The sequence below is a fragment of the Tympanuchus pallidicinctus genome, unplaced genomic scaffold (assembly GCF_026119805.1).
Source record: "Tympanuchus pallidicinctus isolate F22 unplaced genomic scaffold, pur_lepc_1.0 scaffold21, whole genome shotgun sequence".
Classification (NCBI taxonomy): Eukaryota; Metazoa; Chordata; class Aves; order Galliformes; family Phasianidae; genus Tympanuchus; species Tympanuchus pallidicinctus.
In genome coordinates, this window is record NW_026294733.1 from 2,630,195 (window position 1) to 2,648,754 (window position 18,560).

Sequence of the window (18,560 nt, forward strand, 5' to 3'; positions counted from 1 at the left end):
TGCAACGTGACAAGGAAAACTTTTCCCTGGTATTCTGTAAGAAAAGCGCTTCCCTGTATTATAAATAGCAACAGGCAGGAGGGCAGTGGAAATAAATGTCACTATGTAAATAAGGGAACCAAAGCTGGACAGCAGAAGGTCCCTTTCTGGACAAGCTCAACTTTTCCTAAGTTTTAAAGGAGAAATATCCTGAGCCCTGCCTGCTGGGTGCTGCACAGCTCTTTGGAATCTGGGAGTCTGCAGGAAGTTCCCCCAGGAGAGAGGGACAGATCCTAAATAACACCAGCATGGATGGAGAGTGCTCCACCGAGGAGACCTGCATCGGCAGGAGCAGGATGCAGTGACCCCTTTGCTCTCTCCAATTCCTTCCTGGCTTCAATGGCAAGGGGTGGGAATTGCAGAGGTTTAGGAAGGAGGGAGGCAGTGTTTGGGGCAAGTTCTCCCATAGGTGGTTCTGGTGGTGGGATAGCTGGGAAGTGAGCAGCCTGCTTGCTGGTGTGCTCTGCCAGCACAGAGGTTTTGCCTATCTGTTTATCTCTGCTATTCAAAAATGGTTCCTTGCCACTGAGACAGAAAGCAGCTTTGGACAGAAATTTCAGCACATGATGGGAATGTCAGCAGTGTTATGCTCTTTCATATTTTTTTTAAAGCCTGGCTTTCTGCAAACTGACATATTTACATGCTTGCTTTATAACATTGGCATGGGATTTATGAAATCTCCTTAAAATTAATGTCTATTTCTAACAAATTTAAATTAAAAATGACCATACCCACATGAGGAATAGGATAGGAAATTTAATTTAAGGGAAAGCTGGGAATGTGTATATTTTTCAACAGACTGTTTCTGTTGCAACCTAATAGCATGTGTGAATGAGCGCCTGGTCCTTCAAGCTAAACCTATGGAGGGTTGCACTTATACAAGAAGTTGCTTTGTGGAATTAGCAGGAAAGCTCAGAAAGTAAGAATTACAGTGAGTAGCAGATTTTTGCAGGAATTGACCCAAAAGGGAATAAGGGAAGAGGGAGGCAGAGTGAAGAGAGAGTGGAGGAAGAGGCAGGGTTAACAGCAGCCTGGACAGAAATGCCTCCTTCCTTCCCTGCAGCAGGTCCTGCCACTCGCTGTAATTAGGAGCTCTTCCCATCTGTATTCCTGCTTCCAGAAACAACCGTAGCTTCCTTGCTGAAGAATGGAGTAAGCTGCTCTGAAACATCATAAAAATGGTATACTCTTAATTTCTAGTAGAAGCGGAGCCTATGTGCCACAGACCAAAGCCCAGAAGCCCGACTGGGAGATGGGTTTCCTGCTAATGTATTTCTATAGCCAGCTCGCCCGCTCTGCTGGCAGTTTTGCATTTTTCTTGTAAACCGTTCTTATGTGCTACAGGACATCTGGGCATTCTTAATTCTGCCTCTCACTTCATTACCTTTCATAGGAGACTCTCGGTTTACAGTGAAAGAATCAATAGTTTGAAAGTTTTAAAAAGTGCAATATTAAAAATTGAAAAGAAACCAGGAAATCATAGTCTCCATGTGGGGGGGGTGGGGGAGAAAAAACCTTTTTCTTTGGGTAAGGACTGAGGGTCAAATTAATTATCTTTATTTGCAGCAGTTTGGGATTTCTGCAGAGATTTAAGGGATTTTAGTAAAGCTGTGTGTGAGCGCGTTGGTCTTCTGGAACCCACATGAAATGTCTTACAAGCATTGGGACACTGTGTGGTTTGCTGGCCGTGTCAATGGGCTCTGCTCACGATCTGCTGCTGTTTGCAGAGCAGCAGTTCTGAGCAGCACTGAATCCCCAGCACCTAGCACAGAGCCCAGTGTGACGGAGCTGATTGCAGCTGAGGATCAATTCCCTGCTGCAGTATTTCTTTCCCTGGAGCAGATCTAATTGAAATCAGACCTCCGTGCTGCGTTAGGATTCCTTTGGCAGAGCTGCTCTTGGCATTGTTTTCCTTACCATTTTTCCTATTACTGTTAGTTCCAATCACCAGAACAAGGCAGCACGGAGCAGAAGAGAAAAGCAACATGCTGTGAAATTGTTGAAATAACTCAAAGGTTTCCACAGGAAACATCATCTCCAAATGCTTGAACGCAGCCTCCCGGATAAAAATACAGCAGAGGGTGGGGGGTGAAAAGGGAAGGGAGAGAGGGAGATTTAGTGATGTTAAGAGGCCGAAGCAATTGCAGCGATTTGTAAATCGTACGAGCGGTTGTGTTCCCTGTGCGCCACGAGGAGAGGGCAGCAGATGTGCCGGCAGCGCGGAGCCGCCTGCAGCCCGGCTCTGCTGCGTGCACCTCAGTGCTTTGTGCTCAGCGCCTCGCCCGCCTCTCCCTGCTTTCTCCTTGCAGAGATTAAGTTTGGAAAATAAAAGTTGTTGGCAGAGGATAACGCGCTCGGTTCAGAAAGGAGCGTCATTGCGTGCAGAGGGCAGTGGTGATCGCACCCGTGTAGCAATTGATTGATAATGTTCACTCGTTCAAGTAAACATTTTGGCTTTAGCAGATGGCTTTCTTTCACTGCAACCCATTCAAGCTGATAGTATCCGTATCATTTTACTGTGACGCTAAAATATCTTTTATTTTACTATTTTAAAATGGAAGGATATTTTTTTTTTAAGAAACAAAGCCAGGGTAATTTTTAATCACAATTAGTTAGTTTAGATTTCCAGATCGATGTTTTGGTTCCTGATGGTGATGTATTACATTTGCAAATGCATGCATTTCAGGAGTAGTTAAATAATGTTATGTTACAACTGTTTTTAATGAAGAAATAACTATTTGGCTATCCAGGATTTCCCTTCAGTAATGCTCACTCTGGTTGGAGAAAATTTGGGTTTGTCAGAAGAAATGGAAATGCTTTCTTTTGGGAAGCCAGCATTTTGGAGCTTTCATAGTTTTGTTTCATGCTGGAATGATAAAATCGATGCAGGACCATTTTAATGAAAATCATTTTTATTTCGGTTTACTCCATTTGTATAACGAGAGGGAGGGACCTCTGTGCAGCGAGTGCCTCTGTGCAGCCAGACATCCCTCTGCCATCACGGGAGCAGCTGACGCTTCAGAATTAACTGTTTGTATTGAGGTATTCGATGGTGGACAGCAGGTCTGAAACATTTGCCTGCAGAAGTGGCCTTACAAGAGCAGAAAATCCCTGTTGTCTTTGGGAGCTCGACGATTTCTGGGAGCCACCAGCACCCTGCACACAGCTCCCTTTGTCTGTAAACAAACTTCAGCTCGGCTCCCCGTCCAGTCCTCTAATCCTCTGCATGAAATCATTACCAGCTACTTGCAATGAACATGCCATTCTTCAGCTCACAATTATTGTTGTAGGCTTCACATAACAGTTCATCCCTTCTCTGCTTAATCAGAAGCATTAGATTTCAGGTACTCATGGAAATGGAGAAGAGTTTTGAGGTTTCCAAATACTTCTCTTAATGAATCTTGTGATATTTTTAACAAAGAGGTCAGAAATACATATTTTCTTCTTTTTGAAATGTTAACAAAATACAGAAAAAGAGAAAGAATGGATGGGGGGGGAAGCAAGTTTCCAATGATTTTAGTCTGGTGACTGGATGTCCTTTGTGCATCTATTCAAGTATTTTGTGGTTTGCATTTACGTCTGTATTTGCCCAATTTACAGCTTAAAAAAAAATCAATAGTAATGTTATATTTTCATGAAACCAGCATTTTTTACTGAGATCTCTTGAGTAAATTAAATTTCATCCAGGCTGGATTACATCCAAGTTGGATTACTGTTGCAGTCCCTCATCCTACAGATGCACATGAATATTCCTGCTGAGTCTTGGGAGATCTGGAATCGAGTTCTAGGTTTGTGAAGTCTCACTCTTGCCCAACCTCCTTATTTGCTTTGAGTCTCCAAAAGCAAAAAAAAAAAAAAAAAAAAAAAAAAGCTATTATTGGCAGTCAACTTAATTGTGATGTTGCATATATTTGTCATATACATTTATGATATATCACTTGCTATGATCTTATATGAACAATGAAATCTAAAATATGTCAACTACTGACATAAAGCAGGTGTTGGTATCTATGCTAGAGTGTCCTGAAAGCTAAAACTGGCCTGTGACAGGAAAGATCAAATGGAGGATTCTTTGCTTTTTCTCTTGTTCTTTGGTATCCTGCTGTTTTTGCATCCCCTGCTCCTGGCATAGACAGACAAATAGTGTAAACAAGACTGTGGCTGAAGTCTTCCATGCAGGGACGCTCTTTCTAATTGGTACTTTATGAGTTCCCACAAAATAGAGTGACCATATTACAAACACTAATAGTAGGAATAAATTCCATGACAAGGCTTCAGAGAAGTAAATGTTACGTTAAAAAGAAAACCATTGGAGCAGATGGACACAAACACAATTGCACAACGTACAGAATGAAATTGCCCATGTGGCTGAAAGATGATATTTGCTCTAGGCAGTTCTCTAGGTTACTGCATAAGGTAGGACATGAATTAAAGCTGTATTCTAAGCCTTGGAGACATTAAATGTGACTTAATATATGATTTGTGTGTCAGCGGTAAGTGCCTGTGCACCAACTCTGTTTCAACACCTTTCATGCCAAGCTCAGGGAAATGGTACCACCCTGCAACTGCTCTAAGGGCTGAGAGAGAATGTACTGACTGTTGCCATAGCTCAGCAGAGGTATGCCGATTTGTTCTGCTGCAGTAATCTGGCCTTGTTTCTGAGCCCCGTGTGATCTGTGAAGGTGTCAAAAGTAGCTTGAGGGAGAGTGGGGAGAAGGAGGTTTACCCATTTGTTCTTTTGCAGCAAAATAAAACAGCCTGCCAAGGCATCCTTAAAAAAGTTGTTGATGGAGGGATTACCTACTGAAAGATGGGAATATCTTAAGAATGATGTTTTTACTGTTCACCATAGTGTAGGTCATAGCACTTATGGAACTAGTGAGTAGGAGTCCCACTGCAATAGACCCTCTGCAGGCAGAATAGTGAAAAACCCAGACCCCTGAAGAGTTCACAGTCAGCAGTGATTAACCAGCCCAAGAGCCTCAATAGTAGAAATGAAACATGTTTCTTAAATCTTTCACTGGTCTGGAGGCCAATGTAGCGTATGCAATGCACCAACTTTATTGTGAATGTTCCCTAAGGTCAGCACATTCCTTTGCAGTTTGCAGTTTGATTATGGTTGATCTGTGACATTGCAAACCCAGCTCACTCTCATCCAAGTTGTGAGAGAGTTTGTCTGATCAAGCCCCATCTCTTGGAAGTGAGCGCAGCAAATTAACAGTTAAATGCAAAACTGAAGCAATGAAATTAATTTCTCTTTTATCCTCAAACATTTTATTGTGTTGGTATCCTTACAAGAATCAAGCCTGCAAAGTAATATAGCTTATCAGATCTTGGATATTAGGTATGCCAAAGTATATACTCTTCATTATAAAATGAATGTGTGTGTGTGTGGCTTAATTTCTGTATAAACCCTACGCATCCAATGGATCTCTTTAAGTGCGTTATACTGCTATTCCTCCTTACCAAATGTCAATGACTGCAGGGACAGACCTCCCTTCTCATCAGTGTATGTGCATCCCTTCCTTGAAAGACCATTATCCTATGGTATTTAGGTAAAAAAGCACTCAATAGGATCTTAGAGTGGTTGTGGCAAAAAAGATCCACTGTGATTTATGTGAGGTGCATTGGGAACTGTCTGATGTGAAGTCAGCAGCTGAAGGGCAATGAATAATTCAGCATTAGGATCCGTCACATCATCTCTCTCTCCCATGTTATTGCTGTTTTTACGTAATTGCAAAGTAAAAAAAAATAAATTGATGTCATAAAGAAAGCTGCATCGTTTGTCTGGAAATACACAGAAGAGTTATAGGTACATTTCTGCTGCTTTGTGAGCCCTGTATGATCTTACTGTGTGCAAAATTAAAAATGTGTCTTTATTAATGGCTTCTCTAGGGTTAGATGGGCGATCCATGCAAGCATGACATCTTTTACGTTGGTCTTAGCAACCTGCACTGATAGAGCATAATGTCTCTGAATTGCTTCCTTCGAGCTCCCAGGTGCTGTTGCCTTTGCTCAGTGCTTCTCCAGCAAAGCCTTAATGCAGATCTGGAACAGGGGTGCATGTCTGTATCACAGGGGAAATTTTGTTTGTTGAACCATGGACAGAGATGAAGCCAGGTCAAAGGGTTCACCTGCCTCAGGGGAGATTCAGAAAGAGAAGTTGTGTGTGAAGTTTTAGTTTTATAATCTGTGAGTCAAAAATAACCCCACAAAAAGATGGAATTTGGTATGCAGGCTCTTTTGTACAACATAACAAAGCTCAGCTGGCTGGATAGATGCATACACGATGAGATACACAGTTATATGTACATCTTGTTCTTTCATAGTGCTCTTGTTTTTCAGAGGAAATGGCAAGTGGAGGAACCATTTTGAGGGACAGTTTCCTTGCCTGTAGTGTGCTTGCATCTGGCACTGACTCTCTGCCCAAGGTTTTAGGTTGCATAAGAATCTAAATTGAATCACAGAATCACAGAATTGTAGGGGTTGGAAGGGACCTCCAGAGATCATCGAGTCCAACCCCCCTGCCAAAGCAGGTTCCCTACAGCAGGTCGCACAAGTTGGCATCCAGGCAGGTCTTGAACATCTCCAGAGAAGGAGACTCCATGACCTCCCTGGCAAATTGCCCCAAAGTTCTTGCATTTAGAACAGGAGGTTTATATTCTGCTCCTTTTCAGAGAAGGATCGGGAAAGCAGAACTCAGACCAGAACAAAACAGATCTCAACATGGACGGGGAAAAGATCTGACTGACTTATTCTCATTTTGTTTCATCTGCAGTGATGGAAAGCACATTATCCATCATTGTGTTTAAGTATGGCTTGTGCTCTCTACCTTTCTTACTGTTATTATTTCATGACTAGAAGAAAAAATGACTTTGGTGTATTTCTCCCTTTTAATCTGAATTGTTCAAAAAGATGTCATAACCAGCTCCAGCCTCTGACTCTCCTCTCTGCTTATAAAAGCAGTCCCTCCTCTGCTCTTGACTTTGTCCTTGCCTTGCTAACATGAGGCTGATATGAGCAAATGCTATTTCTTAGGAAAGTTCTGACTCAACATTGTAAGCTTTTCAAGGGAGAATGAATGCAATCTGTGAACTGAATTGGCAATGCAGGAAGATTAGGAGAAATGCTATGCAATATCCAGATCATGCCATTTTAATATCTAAAGATGATTGCTTTTAGGAAGGAGACAATAGGTTTAGCATAGAGGTGACAAAACATATTCTTTTTGCCTTTCCTCTTGGTAAACAAACTTCTTTCAAAAATGAAATGAAGCTGTATTATGCAGCAGTGATGGAAAGGGAATGACATGGCATGGGGGCTGTCCTCCAGCTGATAAGATAATAGGTATTTACCAAGGGGAACCACTGGGCTGCTGAGACCTCCTGATATCTTTTGTATTGCAGGGCTTGGTATTCTTAAAGTTAGGATGTAAAAACTGAAGGGCTTTGTGTTTATTCCCCTTCGTATTTCTTGTTTTTCTCAAAGGCCAGGTCACTTGGAAATACCTGCAGTTTTAGGGCAAGGATCTTTCAGAAGTCAGCTTATAAAGAGGCTTGATTGATGCTCCAGGTTTATTACTTCTAAGAGCATTTCAAATCTTTGGTTTTGACTTACAGATTTTAGTTCTTCAGCACATGCATTTTCAATCCTTTCTCAAGCACAGTGACAGCATGAAACATCTTTAAAAAAAAAAAAAGAATAAAACCTAAATTATTAGAAAATCACTTAAGTCAAAGAACTGGAGTTCTGGAATTCTTTTAAGAAATGAAAGTTTGCCAAGCTCTCAATAACACAATTGGGTTTGACAACACTGCAGCGACTTTGGACATAGCATTTTTTTACCAGAGTTAAATAGCATAGAATAAGTTAAATATTATAAGTTCCTTTTTGTCTTGTAGCTACTACATATGTGTTCTTTTTCTCTTCTTTTATTTTAATTTATTTTCTTTTTTTTACTCCACTGCTGTTCTTTTTTCCTGTCAAGCTCGTTAGTTTAATACTAACAATACTAACTAATACTAATACAGGTGTGACCTCCCCAACCAGGTGATGCTCCTTCTCGTTGACCCTTAGCCCAGCTTCTCCTGATATATTGACCACTTTTGACTCTCTTTGGCTTTTTTTCTCCCTATAGCCTTCCTGGACAGCATTCTTCTGCAGCATCGTTCCCTTCCTGTGATTGCAAAGACAGCTCTGCTCCATCTTCCATTGTCTTCTGCTTCCCAGCATGGAGGGTTCAGCCATCGCATCTCCTACTGATGGACAAAAGGTAAAAGACCACTTTTGTTTTCAAAGGTCTAAATGATGCTACACCAAAACAATTTTGTTTCTGGACATAACATAATGTAGGCGTAATGCAGTAGCTACTGCAGTGCTAAGTAGCAGGAATTACTTACTTCCCTGCAAGTAAAAGGTAACTTTTTGTCTAGCTTCTTGGGATGTCACTGGTAATCTAAGCAAAAGCTTGCCTATATGAACAGCCATACAATATTTTTCCATAAGAATAGAAAAGAGATGCAGCTGGGAAGAAAACCTTGTAGTTGGACAGTTTTTTAAAATGTGATGCTACAAGAAAAAAAAAAAAGGCAACAGAAAACCAAGCACCTGTTTTACCTTCTTGAAAATAAAATCTCAAGCAAATAACAACCTCCTCCTGCTCACCCCCATACCCAACAGTCTTGAATATTTCAGGAACTGTAAATAATGAGGACTCAGTTATCTTCATAGAGACAGTGATGTTGTTCTTGAAAACACTTAACTGGGGTCTTGGTTTTAAGGAGAAATATTCCTCAGTGCATTATTGCTGTGAATTTTAAGTGCTGAGTTTCCTAGCATTTCCAAGTGCATTCTTCACATTAAAATGTAGGGTTTTCTTCTAATTTCTTATCCATTAATGGATAAATTCTACTGGGGTTTTAAACGCAAAGACATCAGAAAAAACACATTGCTTATAAACTACAGTGAAACACTGAAGTTTTCCTGAAGTAACCTTGCATGTGTTGTCTTGTAGTTGGTCATAGAAAAAGTAAACTAGACGTGTCACCTGAATTCTATTTCATTATATGCCCCTTTAACATGTAGGAACTGTGTAATCCAATATTGAGTAGGCGAGAAGAGTCTAATCTAAACCAGTAGTTCCTATCGGATTTCTTTTTTCTGATACTTAATTTCTAGCAATTCATTGTAAGGTTATATTGATGCTTTCCTTATGTGGATCATAACGTCACCTCAAGCCTCTGTTACCTTTACTGTCCTGTTCTGGATCTGTTTGGGATAGTGGGAAAAATTAGTTCTATCTGGTACAAGAATTGATTGGCCCAAAAGATATTGGGGTGGAGACCAACAATTCAGCAATTGTGTTCTTGTGAGTTTAATTTGGAGAACAATCATCTGTTTCCTATAAAACCTATAATAGCTGTTCAGGGAAGGGACTGGGGAAGGGGTCTTGTTTGTTTTTATGCCTGGTTTAGTTTCTGAGAAACGCTTTCCTTTCCATTTGGACACAAAACTGCAGAGCAGTATTGCTGAAATCTGAACAGCAGTGAGCCTACCTGACCTACTGGTTCCAGTTTGGTGCAAATCCCAGGGATAAATAGATGCAATTACTGAAGTTGGGTGTGCCAAGAAAAATCTACCAGGACTGACCATCAGTGAATCAGAGTTGTGAGAATGTAGCCTTTCTGCTTCAGCTGCATCTGACCAAAGCAGCAATAACAGGAGGCTGGAGCAGAGGCTTTAAGCTGTGACTTTATTGCTTCAGTTGTTGTTAACATATAATATTACCACAAACTGTGTAGCCAGGGTTGCTCTCTTTGAGGCTCCAGTCTCAGTCTGCACATACAACATTTTCATTGATCCTCATCTAGGCAAGCAACTTGTTTTGCTGCTAGGATTATAATCTTCTTTAAGAGAGTGATCAGCACAAGTCATGTTCTTTCCTCCAGAGCAAAATACACAGTAATTAAAAATGTTTCTAGGCAGCTTGCTCTGGTGGATGAGACTAAAAGAAACCTCTTCTAGGAGATGAAGGGGAATCCCAGTAATGGAAGAGTTTATTGTCAATCATTTAAGGTCAGTGTGATTGCTGCAAGGTTTGGGTCTTTTTCTTCGCGTTGTTCAAAGGAAACATTATATGACATTTTTGAGCAAATTCTTTTCCAGAAAATGCAAAACAAATGAAACAGGAGCATTCAGTTCAAACCTATAATGTGGCATACTAATTAGTATGCAAAAATTAATTGGTATAAGGAGGAGTAACATACTGTGGGCCAAATTCTTTGGTGACTTCTATGGGAGAAGTGCCTGAGCACCTGAGGGCAGCGTTCATATGGCCCTTTGATCTTAACTTCAAGAGCTCCAGTGACAAACTTTATTAAAGATTAATTCTTAGAGCCCACTTTTAAAACAGGGACAGCTACTGCCAGTGGCAGATGTATCCAGCCTATGGCTGTGGGTGAAGTGACTCTACAAACTAGAGACCTTGTAGAAAGCTTTGGTAGTGCTAGAATGTAGGTTCAGACCCCATAACCTTCCTCCTTCAAGCAAATTCACACCTGACTTCTTTTCTTTTGAGACAGCCAAATGGTGCTGCTGCTCAGGACAGTCAGACAAAAAGGCAAGTCTGTGAACAATTGTCCTGTCTTATGTCAATTGTTTGTGGACATTTATAACTAAAGAAAAAATCATCCAACTGCATGCAGGCTTCCCAGATAGGACTCAATGAAGATTTGCTCATAGATTTTTGCTGTCTGTTTTTAACTGTTTTACTTGTTTCCATGGATCTAAGACTTTATTTCTCTCCTCCAGTCCCTATTCAAGTATCTGTGTAAAGATATTTTACTGTGTCATCAGTATAGTGTCAGATACAGCCTGGCAATATTTGATGAGTGTGCTTTCATCTGTGTGCCAGGTAGTGCTGCTATTCTCACAGAAATCAAGGGGTCAGGTGCCTAAATATTTTTTCTGGCTTTTGGTCTATGATTTGACCATAGCGATGAAAAGGGGAGCTGGTACCAGGCTGGGAGGCTCTCACAAAAAATGCTCAGATGTCTGCAGTCTTGTGCTGGAGCCCCATCCTAAGAACAGCTCCTTATCTCAGAGCTTTGTCCTCAGACATCTGCAGGTGTGGGGTGAAGTGTCTTCTACATCAAATAATCCATTGCTGTGTGTGTGTGTGTGTGTGTGTGTGTGTGTGTGTAGCTTGGAGGGGCCAGATAGGTGAGGCATATGTGGAAATACCTAACTTGTAGTCAAATTAGTCTAGTGTAAGAAAATTCTGGTTTTTTGGCCATACAATTTTCTGGAATAATATGTCTTTAATAGAGAGAGCTTCATTTGCTTGCTTTTGGGTTAGTGCAATTTGAACTCATGACTCTTTGCTCTCCAAACAGTGTCAGAGTAGCTCCACTGTATGTGAGGTCAGAGAGGTTTGAGTGATGCTGTCGGAGTCCCAGCAGAGATGTGGTTCTGTGGTTCAAGGGCTCTCCTTTTTTTGGCAGATAGAATATTGGACGCTGATCCAACGTGCCAGGAGAGTAATCCTGTTCTTCCTTTGCATATCTCCTCAGCTGCTGAGCAGCTGAAGAGCTGACAGAATTAAATTACGTTGCTGCTGCTGCTATTAACAAAGAGTAAAGAGAAACTGTTACATCTGGCTCTGCTTCTTTGCCAGAGTCTTCATTTAATTGTTTTCTAATTTGAAGAAAACCACAAATGACAAGATGAAACTGCTAGAAATGTAAATACAAGAGTCAAATTGCTCTTGTCAGATTTCTAGTTCACAAACTATGGTAATGTGATTCTGCATATCTGACCAATAAATAAGAGCTGCAAGAAGTGGATGCTGTTGATTCCTCTGCGAATTCGTAGTCTCCTCACTCACAGTTACTGAAACGCTTTCATTTGAAAGAACATTGAAGATGCTGATGTTGAGGATCCAGGCTGACAGCTGTAGACTTGCTCAGTGCATGCTCCAGGACAGTGTTCTTCCTTGGCAGTAAATGGGGAATCCAGACTGAGCTGGCTGGAGTAGGTTTCATTATTTGTTCTCTGCTACTTTGTAATGAATTTTTACTCCTCAGTTGTAGTGAGCTAATAGTGAAATATATTTGAAGAATGCAGAAAGTTTCATAGACTGCAGTATGAAGGGTCATCCAATATGTAAATGCGTGACCAAATGTTAGTAGTTTTGCTCTTGCCTGAAAAATACAATGAAGACAGTACCTCTAATCAAAGCTTTTTCTCTAAATATTGTATAAAAAGACTGATCTTCAGATTTAAAAAAAAAATAAATAGAGCAAAGTAATCCTAAACGGATAGTTGATCAAGAACAAGGTTTGTCCTTTAGAAAGTCCTCATGAACAACAAAGTCAGTGCTAGTTTACAAGCAGCGTGTTAGTCACAAATAAGGAGCTGACAGTTCAAATACAAAAATGCAAAGAGAATCTGCCAGCTAATGCTTCTGTCTGACACTTAGAATCCTGAGTTCCACTGGGCACATTTGTGCCGCCAAACAGTGAAACCAATCCCCACCACGGGATTTCCTGGTAAACAAACTTTCCAGGTAACTCAAGTCTGCTTTATTCCTTTACAAATGTGTCATGGCCAATGCTTGCTGACAGTGTCTGGCAGATAGCTGCCCTTTTGTGAAATGTCCCTGTTGCAGCTTTGAATGAGACAGTTGGCCAAGTTACTGAAGCTCATATATTTCCTTTGAAGCCACCTCATTGTGGGAGCTAACAACCTTGCTGGATTGATCCCTATCTGCTGCGTGGTCAGCTGATGGGTCGGTTTGAAGGACAGGTTGTTGGAGTTGCAATGTCATGTGTAGGTGTTATCAAAACGCTGCGTTTCCAATCTGTTTGAGCTCCGTTTGTTTGCCATAGAGTTGCTGCAGCAAAGCTAAACATTGCTTGTGACGTGACTTAAACACTGAGCTGCAAGGAAGGAGCAGAGCCCTGGGGGGGCTGAGAGGAGGACAGCCAACAAGGACCGGTAGAAAGTGCAGCTGTCGTGGAAGAGAGAGAAGTTAAAAAGGAAAGGAGAAAAAAAGCCTTGACTGTCCCTCAGGGGCAGGGGCTGCTGTCGTTCCAAATGCCGACAGCTTTCCAAACCTAAACCAAAGCTATAAAATATGAAATATAATGAACAAAAGTTGGCACCCACCCATGTGTAGCTGTCAACCTAATAAAAACAAAACTATCTGGCAGCTGGCACTTAGGAGCTGGGAGATGCCAGCCCCAGACTCCTGCAGAACAGGCTTTGCCTTTGCCTTCTACTTCTTCAGTGTTTGATAGGCTTTAAATTGTTTGCCAGCTCAGATTCCACACAGAGACTGAGGAAACAGAGGCCCTGCCACACCTAAGCAGTCATTGCATCTCCAAGGTATTGCATCTCTGGAAGAGCATCTTCAGCCTCTGTCCCCTCATACTTTCCTGCTCTGAGAGGGCAAACAAAAAGCCGACAGCAAAGACTGGATGTTACTGCGTTTTGGTTCCACCTTCTCTGTTTCCTAATGGCTAAGCACCAATCTGAGCTATTGAGCTAGACATGGTGTATGGAGTTGACTTGAGCTTAAAGGGCAAACTTCAAATCAGAACTCATCAATTTTCTAAAGCAAATCTTCAAATAATAATAGTAATAGCTTTAATCTATTAAAGTCAATCAGAAGTGGGATGAATTGGGGGTGAGTGATGACTATAAGAAGGAAGGGGACAGACTCTTTAGCAAGGTTTGTTGTGATGGGACAAGAGAAGATGGATTTAAACTAAAAGAGGGGAGATTTAGACTGGATATGAGGAAGAAGTTTTTTTACAATAAGAGTTGTGAGGCACTGGCACAAGTTGCCCAGAGAGGTGGTGGGCACCCTGTCCCTGGAGACACCCAAGATCAGGCTGAAGGGGCTCTGAGCACTGGATGGAGCTGTGGATGCTCCTGTTTAGTTACGAGGGGAGTTGGACCAGATGGCCTTTAAGGGTCCCTTCCTACTCAAATGATTCTGTGACCCTTTCCCTGTACCAGTCTTGGGGCAAGTGTAGGTATTTTCTACATCAGGAATTATTTCTATGTAGTCAGGTCTGTAGATGATTTTCAGCTGCAGCAGAGAAGCAGACCTAGTCTACATGAGCAGTGAAGTACCAAATGTGGGCGGAATCATGGCAAAACCAGGCCTTTAATTCCGAGATAATCCTAAGAAATTATACACACTTTGTGCTCCCACACTCCAGGAATAAATAGCTACCTGCAATTGTATTGCAGGCATATGGTTTTATATTTTCTCTGAAAACTCCTCTTTGTTACAAGCAAATCTACCTTGAATGCATCTCACTCTCAGACAAATTGCTCAGTGGAATTTCCTGTGAGTCTACCCCTCCTGCAGGTTAGAAAGTATTTGTTCATTTTTATGAAGGGCAGCCTTTCAATATTTAGTGCAAACAGCCCATCCCTCAGGCACCTGACACTCATGGCAAACAGACAAGTCTTTCGGTAAATGACAGTGCCCCTGAAGAGTGGAGAAGGCAGCTGGTTACAAACGTTCAAGGGCACACGGTGAAGCTTTCCATCACAGGGACAACCTGTCCGTGGCTGGTTGCGACCTCCTTTGCTTGTCTGCCAGCAGACTCAGCCATACTTTAGGGCTGTTTCTCCTGTTTGTAGTGCAATATGTTACTTGCTGTGATTTTTTTTTTTTTTTTCCCCAACCATCCTCTCCTAACTTTTACTGGTGTTGAAACAGTTATCGCAAAGGTTTGTGGGCTTTGGTGCTAGAAGCCAACCTTTCTGGTGGGAAGCAGATTGCCTCATAGTGTGTGTCTCAGCTGTATAGATCATCGTAAAAAATAAAACTGATTCTCTGTTCAGAGAAAGTGAGAGGATTTCCTATACTCCTTTTGGACTGCAGAATTTGCATTCTATGTAATGGTTGGGCTTGATGATCGTATGGATCTTTTCCAACCTAAGATCTATGAATCTATGACTTTAATGGCTTCCCACATAGGGGGATTCTGCAAACAGAATTCTGTAGTACTTCTCTGTCAGATTTGATGAATAGAATTGGAAAAACTGTTCCTCTTTCCTCCAGCACGCATCCACCATCAGATCTGCATATACCTACACGCATATACGTATGCTTAGTACTGTGTAGCTCTTTAAGAGCATTTGCGTGGGCTCAAAGATTGTTGTGGTTGAAAAGAAATTTTCATTGAGCATAATCTATGTGAAGATTTGATCTTTTCTAACCTGGCTACTAATGGTTAGCTGCAGTAGGTGTGCAGTATATTGTTTATCTGGCTCTTATATGTAATTAGGATTGCAGTAGAAAAACTTGCTTCCCATTCACTACGCCTGTGGGTCTGCCTAATGTCTGCTGAGGTTCCTGTTTTATGTCATTCATTGCAATTGCAAGGCTATTGGAGTTTGCTCTTGTATTTCTGTGTGCTCTTGTGTCAAGATAATAAAGGAGAAAGAATGAAAGTGTGCTTCTATAGCAAATGTGAAGATCCAAGTGAAACCATAAGGGCACCTAGTCTAGGCTTAAGTCATGAATACTGAGAGTTGGTATTTTACATGGCAACCATAAAATCCTTTTTTCTGACACCAGATAAAACCTGAATTTTTCACATAAAGTAATGCTGCAAACCTCAGTGCAAGGAATTTCAGCATGAAAATTCCTGGAAGATGGGAGATGTAGATTAGATGTTAGGAGGAAATTTTTTCACGTAGAGAGAGGTGACATGCTGGCATGGGCTGCCCACAGGAGCTGTGGATGCCCCATCCCTGGAGTCAATCAGGGCCAGGTGGATGGAGCCCTGGGCAGTCTGATCTAGTGGCTGGTAAAGTGGTTGGCAACCTTGCCCATGGCAGGAGGATTGGAACTAGATGGTTTTTGAGGTTCCTTCTGACCCAAGCCATTCTATGATTCTATGAAATCAGGTATTAAATACTGCAGGTGAGAGTAACCCACTGTTATAACCTAATTCCATGGGCTGTGGGAAATGCTGATCTCAGTTTAGCCATTTAGAAGTTTGAATTCAGCTAGTATGGACAACTGTGCTAGTTGTCCAGTGTCCAATAAAAGCAAGCAGTGAGAGAGGCGCCCTCAGAGTCAGTCCAGTCAGTCTATATAGACATATGTTGCAATCTGGGTGGAGGTATCTGCTTTTCTCCAGGGGCAACTAGAAGAGATTTGGTGGCTAATTTAAACTAGGTGGCTAACTTCTAGATGGCTGAATTTTGAGTGTGTTGGGTTCCTCCTGCCCGTGGAGTCTTCTTCCCTAGTCACTCTTGCTGAACCACTTGCTTCTTGGTTTAGATGCCTAGATTGCTGACTCCGTGCTGTGGGATATGTGGTACAGAAAGTAGGTTGGATAACATGTTGGATAATCACTACCATCACTTCCACCCTTAATAATTTCATGGGTGAAAGTGGGGCCAGGACTGTTGTATATGCGCTTTGCACATTCCTCTGAAACAGCTGGGACTGAGAGAGGAGTGTGATTCAGAGAGGTGCTGTCTGAAGCTGCAGATGCTTTTCCAGATAGGAGATCTGTACATGGGGAGAGCTTGAACAATGGACCATTCAGGACGGTCTCTCTGGGACTCATGTGGGTTGTTTTTGGCTGCAAAAAGAATCTCCTTTGGAGAAGATATTCTTTCCCCGATCTTGATAGGGGTAAACAGAGCAATGTCACTAAAACAATGCCTCAGAAAAACCTTCTAGGGAGTTTTCTCTTTAGTCTCATTTGAAATGCTAGAAACCCAATTTTTGGGTTGTTTTTGTTTTAATGATACATTCTTGCAAGGACTCAATCTGTCATCAGAGGGTGTATGAAGTTCCCTCTGACAATTATGGGGGTTCCACCCATGGATTAAAAAAAATAAAATAAAATGAAAGAAAAGGATAGAAAGAATAGCTCCTTGTCTATCAGCAGTCCGAGCCCAGCAATTGCAGCATGCCAAAGGCTTCACAGCATGTAAGTTGTGATCATTCCCATCAGAAAACAAAATTGTCAGCTAGAAACAGCTCAAAAGATTTTGCATGAGTAGCGCTTGCACGCACTGAAATTAGTAGCAGGTGTTCTAGCCTATTGTATGTTAGTTTTGTGGTGGAAAATAAGTGCTGCCAGGTCAGTGATAGAAGGGGTTCCTGTCTTCTTCCCCTCCCTCAGCCCATCTTTCAGTTTCCAATCCACACAGATCTCTGGCTTGGCCCTCCTGGATGCTTTCTTGTCATCAACACCATCAGTAATGGTTTCCTCGCTTTGGGTTTGAGTCAGGCTGTGCTCTGTGCCAGAGTGCTTTGGAAGGAAATCATTCCGAGTCAGTCTAATGCCATAACAAGCTCTGCAACAGCTGCAGCAGTGATATGCTGGCAAGCTGTGTTGACCTTTTAAAATGAATAAAGAATGACTATTTCCACAGTACATATAACTCTTGTCCCAACCCCTATCTCTGTGCCCAGGCATTGCACTCGTGCTGCTGAATTTGCAAGGAAGCATTTATTTTGTTTTTGCCTTTTTTTTTTTATGTCATATTTTATCTGTGCCTATAAAATTATTTTGCAAAGGTTAGTCCTCAGAAGTTTAAAGTCAAAACATCCCATTCTAGACCCTGCACTCCCAGAGGTTAAGGAATTTGGTAGTGATCGTACAGCGTGCCTGCAGCAGACACGAGCATAAGACCTGTGACTTTCAGCTTTCAGCTCCCTGCTAATCCAAGCTCCTTCCTTTAAAGAAATGTGCACTTGAAGAGCTAGGTTGTGCATATGGTGATCTTTCCCAGCAGTTTTGAGATTTCCCATGATGGAGAACCCAGAACCCAAATCTTATTTACTGGCACTGAACAATCTCTTCCACAAGTTTGCCTTTCATCCAATGCCTACTGCTGTTCTATAAGCCAGGATAGTAGTCAAACCTTCAGAGATCTTCACAGCTGGAAATCTGACACCACCTCTCAGAGAAGGAAGTTTGGATGCATTATGTCCTTTCATATTTATAGTTTTGAAATCTTGGGAACTTCGTATTAAAACAAAACCCAAATATTGAGCCAGTCTTTTTTCAGTGAGCACTTATTGATGAGATCCTTCCTTTCTACATCAACAGCACTGGTTCAGAAATCTGGAAGCGTGGCTGTTGATTTCTGAGATTACCAAATCAGTGGCAAGGCAGGCAGTAGGGCACTCAAGTTCCGGAGGTGTGTAGGGTTGTACAGATGGCATTGGTGCATATTGAATTGTTGGTGTGTCAGTGACACAGCAGGAAAAATCCATCTATTGATCCAAAGCAAAGGTACTCTGAGCTGTTAGGGAATAAATATATTTCCATTAGTGTGCTTTCATATATTTTTTTTCCATATTCAGAAGATGTTGATGAAATTGTTACAACTAATCTGTTGGAAATGTGGACTTGCTGAAACTATGTTCTCGCTGGAAAGTGGAATTTTTCATGAAGTCACAGAATTGTTTCTGTTTGAAGGGACCTTTAAAGGTCCCTGCAATGAACAGGGACACCCACAGCTCCATC

At 41.6% G+C, this 18,560-nt stretch overlaps 1 long non-coding RNA gene across 1 annotated transcript in view; it reads left to right on the forward strand.

The window, feature by feature from the left end:
• The window catches only part of LOC128081525 (uncharacterized), an 89,982-nt gene that overhangs the window by 45,835 nt on the left and 25,587 nt on the right, over positions 1 to 18,560 (forward strand). Inside the window, exon 3 of the long non-coding RNA XR_008207214.1 lies at positions 8,177 to 8,311. This is a non-coding gene — a long non-coding RNA (uncharacterized LOC128081525). The remainder of the gene's footprint in view (positions 1 to 8,176; positions 8,312 to 18,560) is intronic.